At 34.1% G+C, this 8,003-nt stretch overlaps 1 long non-coding RNA gene across 1 annotated transcript; it reads right to left on the minus strand.

Annotated features, from left to right (window-relative positions):
* Positions 1–3,448: 3,448 nt before the first annotated feature.
* Positions 3,449–4,608, minus strand: LOC136065559 (uncharacterized). The gene is made up of 2 exons (XR_010627173.1): positions 4,302–4,608; positions 3,449–3,898 (listed from the first exon to the last, which is right to left on the minus strand). It is a non-coding gene; the product is annotated as an uncharacterized LOC136065559 (long non-coding RNA).
* Positions 4,609–8,003: the final 3,395 nt, after the last annotated feature.

The following is an 8,003-nucleotide window of genomic DNA, read 5'->3' on the forward strand; positions in this document are numbered from 1 at the left end:
GGCTCAATTTTATTTATTTATTTGATAGATTGACAATTACAATTTGGTGAGAGGGTTTAAATCATAAAAATCTCTATTGAAAATACTAGAAAATATTTGGTCCGGAGATTTTTTTTTTTTTTTTTTTTTAATGTTTGTGTTGCCTTGCGTAGGAATGTTCAGCGATGAGCTCCGTATTTGAGTTGTTTTGCTTTTGCACATTCCTACCAAAGTGGTTGGTCCCTCATATTTTGAAACAGTACTGCACTGTGCTATCAATGGACTAGCCTGGTGTAATCGATTAGATGATTAAGGCCGCACAAGCTGGTTGGGAATGGACTTTTTATAACCACATAGTGGATTGGGCCTGTATATATACACATACTTTACAGAAAATTAAGATTGTATCTGATTTGGGCTGCCCACGTCTTAGCCAATTGGTCCACTAGGAAAAACATGTTTGGGTCTTTTGATGTGGGCTTTGGCACTCTTTGTTTTGTTTCTTTTATTAAGGATAAGGCCCATGGCTCCCCTTGTAATATTTTGTTCTTTTGTTTCTGTTATTAAGGATAAGACCTATGACTCCCATTGTAATATTTTTTTTCTTTTGTTATGAATAAGATTTGCAGTTCATAAAATAAAAAACTGATTTGGGCAAAATCGGACTTGTCATCATTAATTTATTCTAAATCATGATGTGATTTTTTTTTTTTTTTTTTTTTTAATAACTCATGCTTTGTATCAAAAAACAACTATCCAGAACTACACAAATCTAAAAAATCCAACAAAGAAGGTATCACGAGACCACGCAAAGCAGTCATCCAACTGAAAAGAGTAAGAAGGAAAATGCGCTACATCTCAATGGTAGAACGCTCATCTCCTTCAAAAGTTCGGGTTATTCCACTCCCTCCATATATTCCACATAATACAATGTGGAATGGCACCCAAAATAGAAGTTGCTCTATGCCAGCCAAATATGCCAACCTGCTAACAACTAAACCACTCATTTAGGCAGGCATAACCCTTGAAATATCAAACAAGCTATATGCCAATTGTCCAAGGTAAATATTTCTCTTCCTCAAATTATCCACTGGTAAAAGGCTTAAGGACAATGAAGGAGAAGGTGATCCACCAATTACCCATCATTCCTACACATAGAGCATCTATTAACATCATAAATATTCTGCTTCCTCAAATTATTCAAAGTAAGAATCTCCCCCTTTGCAGCTGTCCAATTGAAAAAAGCTACCTTAGAAGGAACTTTCACCTTCCAAATACTCTTCCAAGGGAAAGAGTGGCTATTTCTACACGATAAAACTGTATAATACAACTCAACTTCAAAAGAAGCTTCTAACCACACTAGATTATCTTCCTCATTCCTTCCCACCATAGTGCAGTAAAGGAGCAAAAAAAACTTCCACGCTCTCCAATTCCCAATCAATAAGCGGTCTGACATAAAGTGCATCCAGTGAGTAATCCCCATTGTGCCAACACAAATGTTCAGCCACAAATGCATTCCTATCCCTGCAATGCAATACACCCACGAAAAAGCTTCCTTAAGAAGTAGCTCCCCAGACCATAAGTTGTCCCAAAAACAGATCCTAAGGCTAAGAAGTAAGATCCCTTCCCACCATAAACATGGTGTTTTGAGAAAACCTCCCCCAACCCCCATCAATACCATATTTATTAGCTATCACAGTTCTCCATTAAGCATTTGGCTACATAAAGCAGTGTTAAAAGAAGTGAACCTTTTGATACCTAAACCACTCGATTGAATTGACTGACAAACATACTTCCAACTAACCAAATGCAATTGGTTAATGCAATTGGTATGGACTAAAATTCATGATCTATGCTCTCCTACTCAAGCCGAAGCAGCTGCAATTCTGTGGGCTCTAAACTTGGACAAAGATGAAAATTGGAGCAACATCGTTGTGGAGGGAGATTCAAAAATATGTGTAGATGCCCTGTCCAAGGCGGAAGAACCATCCGACTGGTCCATTTCCTCCATCATTTGGGATACTGCTGTCTTGAGTGTATTTTTTTATAATTGTAAGTTTTGTTGGGTTAAGAGAGATCTGAACTCAGCAGCTCACTCAGCTGCTAAATATGTTGTTGCTCTTAAGGCAAGTTTTTTGTGCACTGACTATGATTTGCCTCCCCCTCGTGCAAGCTTGTAGGCAAGATTGGGGTTCCTTTTGTAGTTCTGCTTAGTTTAATGAATTGGTTGGTTATCAAAAAAAAACTAACCAAATGCAATTTAACTTCATCAGCCAAGCCACCACACAAAAAGTCCCACTGTTACTTTTCCAATCTATGAGCCACACTAGTTGGGATCGGGAACAAAGATAGAAAATAAGAAGGAAGGCTAGAGATGGTACTTTTAATGAGAGTAATTCTCCCACCCTTAGATAAATACCTCTTCCTTCAGCCAGCAAGCCATTTCTCCGTCCTTTCTAGCATTGATGTCCAAATAGCTGTGGAATTAAATTGAGCCCCAACGGCAGTCCAAAATATTTAATAGGCGGAGACTCCACTTTACAACCCAATATTGGCCCCAGATTAGCTATATTAGGCACCACTACTTGGAAGGAACCAACTCAGACTTAGTTAAATTAAACCTTAACCCAAAAACAGCTTCAAAGCACAATAAAATACATCTCAGGCCACCACCAAGGGGTTCTTCCTTGTAATTATTTGGTGTGTGTAAGACAAGGGGAATACACGCACCTAGAAGAATAGTGAGGAGCTCAAAGAGCTCTAAACACACACGGGACCCTTTGAAACTTATGTAAATTCATTTTATTATCAAAAACATCTGCATGAGAACATGTAGAAATTCAAGCTTAAAGAATATTATAAATTATAGAAAAAATGGCCATATATATATATATATATTTGGGATAGGTAATGAAAAATTTTATTAAGAAAAAAATAGCTAACCTGAGTACATTGGGGAAGAACTATGGGCGCGAAAATCAAGAATAAAAAATGGTCATACTTAAAGAATAACTAACAAAGCTAAAAAATGAGTAAAATAAATTCCATTGAATTCATTATCAATGAACAAATAATCAATTAATATCAAGTTAATATATATCAAAAAAAAAAATTAATATAATGTTAATAACTTGAGTTGGAAAACCATAAGCAACTCAACAAACAAAATAAGGGCAATGTGCATGACATAGAGAACGTTCTTAAGGAATCAACTAAAAATGTACTCATGGTAATTAGGTCCATTAAGAGTATGAATCAACCACTGCCCTTGTAGGCGGAATGGTACCTCCCCGCGTATAAGATGTGTGGGGGTTTAGGGGAAGAGGTCCAAGCTGCAAGACCAGCCACAATAAATACTTCTAACCATCTCAAAAAATTTAAAATAAAAAAGGATGAATCATAGAGAACAAATAAAACTCCTCGTAAATCATCTGAAACTGCACTAATATAAAATCAAATTCAATAAGAATGATTGCTCAAATTAAATTTCATTCATTTAGTATAGTATGACCGGAAATTGAAATATATCAAGACTTCAGCTGACCTTAGATGTTCAATAATACTCAACCTTGGATTGATGGTTGTACAACCTTCACATCTCTTCCTTCTTAATAAATAATAAGGGAAGGGATGGATATTCCTATACAAGTCAACCTTAGATATTGTTTTTATATTCTAAAAAATATATTTTCAACTGATTTTCAAGAGATTCAGCTAGATAATTTTTCTGGTACAGACTACAAGAATCCAAGAAATCAGATCAGCTGCATCAGCACGCTATTTTATCATGTTTTTGCTTAGAAGAATCCTAATGCCTTCAAACATCTTATACCTTCAGACAGTTGACCAAGAAATACCCAATAGCAGAAGCACCATGTACTTCCTTGGCTTTTGATATGGGAAGCTGCAAATGGTAGACCTGCTTAGCCATTTACACAACATTAGTGAAGAGATTCTATGTATATTGCTTTCTCTGGAGAGAACATCTTTTGACGTGCACAAGGAAGATTTCAAGGAAAACAAAAATTAAATATACAAAAGATTTAAGAATTGTGGTCTAAATTTGATGCAGGGCCTTCTTAGCACCTTTCATAGGTTATTTTAATTATTATTGAGTCTAAGTAAGTAAGTATTATGTGCTTAATGTTGGTTTAGTTATAATAAAATAGAGGTAGTTCGGTATATGAATTTTACTAATCAGATCGGTCACATGTATTCTCTGTCGACATAAATGGAGCACTGAAAAAAAAAAAATTATATATATATATATATTTGTCTGCATCAACATAAATACACCAAGTATAACAAAGAATGTTACTTACCTGAAATTTGAATAGCTCCGCAAACAAAGCTAATTCATTTCAAACTTCAATGCCACCACTCGAAATCATCCACAGTCCCCCAATTCCGCGTTACAGCGCAAACCTCTCAGGCCGGTGCTATCCTCAATTATCAAATAGAAAATCGCTTCCTTTTTGGGCATTGTGAATCCGAATTTGATGGGAAGCCATTTACACAAACACACACAATTATCAGCTTCGTCGATGAGAATGGAAACAATGCTCTCCACGGAACCCATAAATTTTACTTCGCAAGAATCGAGTTTCGAAACCTCGAATTCTCCTTCAAAATTTTGTTTGTTTTTTATTCAGGAAGAAACGACGTCGCATTTCCCTTAGAATAATAATACAAAGTGATCATAAATCTTTAGAGAGGCCCATAATGCTGAAAGGGCTCCTTTAGTGGTCTATTGGGCCTCTTTAACCTTTTCTAAATCTTTCTGTTCAAGCTATGGCAAAAAAAAAAAAAAAAACCCAAAATGTACGAGAGATATAAAGCTTTTTGTTTGGGCTACACAAAAATGCCAACACCCCTTTGCAAGAAAGCTAACTTCGATTTTTTTTTTTTCTTTCTCCCCTTTTCTTATTGAAATTGATTCTTTCATATTTTTTTTTAAAGAAGATTTTTATTCTGCAATAATAGATGATTAAGACATTTCATGGGAGTAAAAAGTCCATGATCCCTCCCTCACAGTATTCAAAGGTCATTAGTGGATGATGTCGAAGTATGCATCACGTGATAAGATTGGTAAGTAGTTTTAAGGCCAATAAGAAGACAAAAGAATAAGAATCATAAAAATTTTCATTTTACTTTTTTTATTATTATTCTCATCATTTGTTGTAATTGGTGTATAATAAGAAGTGTTTCATTTGTGAGATCATATTCAAATAATTTTACTTCAATTTTAACTTACCATTTTTTGGTATTGCTTAGAAAAATGACTGATGATATAATTGAAGTTATTGTCCGATTTCTTTAAGACAATAGAATTATTATTGCACTTTTTTTTTTTTTTAAATGACATGAATACTCTCCAAGGTAGGCCCTTTAAATCCACCCTTATAAAAAACAAACCATAGATAATTAAAGCATATCCTAATCGTGAGTATCAATTCAATCACACACACACATATATATATGTGGAGAGGGTGAACCTAGACATCCCAGTTGAAACATTGTACCATTAAGTGCTGATGTGGATAGAGTGTCTCATAAGATACTTTCTCTTTAACCAATGGCTCTAGAACCAGGGGCTTATTGTGTATTTTTACTTACAAAATCTCCATTATTTATCGATCATTCTTTATGCAGGGTCAATTAGATGGTGGCATGCGTGACACAAGTTCATTCTTTCATTGACAAGACTCACAAGGGACACATCATTTTCTTTTGAATGAATTTAACACAAAGTACGAGATATAATGCTATTCACAATCATAATCTTTTTGACAATTCTCAATGCACAATGCCAATTTTTCTCTCCACCTCTGTTTTTTCTTTCCTTAACAATCTTGTATCTTCCTTTTAAAGTACATACTTCCATAATGAGATTATGAAATTTGACAATGAAACCAGAAGAAATAGTTTAGATGATTAGCTTTTGGAACAAAAAACATACTAGGTTTGAAGTTAGATGAACCCACAATGGTAAATTGTACTCCCTTCGTCTCACTTCTTTTGTCATATTTGAAAAGTCAAACTTTTTAAGGAAATATCATTTATTGTCTTGTCTACCTTTTAAAAATGTATAAGTTTTCAAAACTACCCTTAAAAAAATTTATCAAAAAATTGAATTAGTAAATTAATAGGGGTATAATAGGAACATTAGTAAATAAATGACTTTTATTTTTAGAAACATGATAATATTTTGGAACATATCAAAATGGAATAGAGGACAAAAAAAGTGGGATGGAGGGAGTACTTGTTATTTGTTAAGCAAATATTTATGTCCATTTTGAGAATCTCTTACCATGGATCAGAAATTAATTTAATGTAATCTTCTTCTTCTTCTTTTTTTTAATATATTTTTTGCAAAGAATTTCGTTGCAAAGTTTAGTGTCCAGTTTTAAATATTTAAGAGGTTTGATTGCATGTTTTGAACTGTTGGACACAAATAGGTGTTTGTCCAAAATTAATCTATTAACTAAAAAAATCTAATTACAAAGTAGAACATGATAATAAAAGTTGTAATTATAAGACTGGAATTAATCCTAAGGATGGCAATGAGATTAGGTAGGGTGGGGTCGAAACATGACTGTTCATGTCTACTCCTAAGTATTGTAACTAGAGTGGGCCCAGTGGGGCATGCAACACACATTGATTTTTTTTTTTTTTTTTTTGAAGATAACACACACACACATAGATTGATTAGAAGTAATATGCATAAAAAATTAAATTATATATAAACAAGTTAATATGCACACTTGGACACTTGAGATGAAGTTAAAGCAAGACATGAAAGGGATGACAAAACCCATCCTTGTCTTGTCTCCCTCTTCAGGAAGGAGGAAACCTACACAAGATGGAGTGGGATAGGACAAAGCAAATGGAATGTGCAACATTTTTGTCATCCCTAATTATAGCACAGTACAAGTTATTGAAATTTCTATGTTTAGAGAACATATTCTAATAATATCACAAAAATTAAACAATAAATCGAAAAGAAAAATTTTGTTGAAGTTTGGTGACAAGAATTATAATAGAGAGATTGACTCAGTGGCTCAATTGGAAGGTGGCACGCATGTATGAAAGAAGTTCCTTAGAGATTGGCTTTTAAGCAAAATCTTAAACACAAAGTAGACAGGACGTGATTTTTGTTTTCGGAATGAAAAATGGCATCTCTGATGTGAACTTATCAGTCCCATGCTATGTGATGGTAAGAGTGATACCATGTGTATCATCAGGGCCTTGATGAGGCTATCATTGTAAGCAAAAACACATTCATTGAAGTGTTACAGCCTTAAACCACTGAACTTGTATTATGCATCATATGAAGTAATATGAATACGCCTACAACCTAGCTACACCCCATGGTGGCAGGATGTGATTCATTCGCAAGCGAATGATCCTTCGCCGACATCCTAAAGTCCCACGACAAAATTTCCATTTCCTTTTGTTTTATAACTAGTCAATTCTTCCTCTGAAAAGCATCTCCAAGTTCAGAGAACTTTTTAATGGCCATGGTGATTGAGAAATACACGGGTCCCAGAAGAGTAACCTATATTATGATTAATGCACAATTACGTACATTTTGTCTAAAATGAATAGCATGATTTAACCCATTTGTTTTTTTGGTTCAAAACAAATAAGAACAACTCAACACTTATAAGTTCAGAAAACAACTTCAAATATGGGTCTGTATGGTTGGAAGGATAGAAAAGTGGGAGGATAGGAAAGAGTTTAATTTTCCTCCTTTTTGTTTAGTTGGGAGTGAAAAAGTTGAGGGATGAAAAAAGTGAGTTTGTATAAATTTGGTCATATATTCTTATTAAAAATTATGCCCAATTAAAACAAAAACAGTGACCAAAAAAAAAGTGACCAGAAAGCAAAAAAGAAAAAAAAAAAAAAAAAAAAAAAAAAGGAAAGAAGGGGCAACAAGGGAAGAAAAAAAAGAGGCAACGCCTAGAAGGAAGGAAAAAAAAAGGTGGCAATGATGTCCAGGAGGAAGGAAAAAAAAAAGTGAA

This window comes from Quercus suber, unplaced genomic scaffold, assembly GCF_002906115.3.
Source record: "Quercus suber isolate HL8 unplaced genomic scaffold, Cork oak 2.0 scaffold_1022, whole genome shotgun sequence".
NCBI lineage: Eukaryota > Viridiplantae > Streptophyta > Magnoliopsida > Fagales > Fagaceae > Quercus > Quercus suber.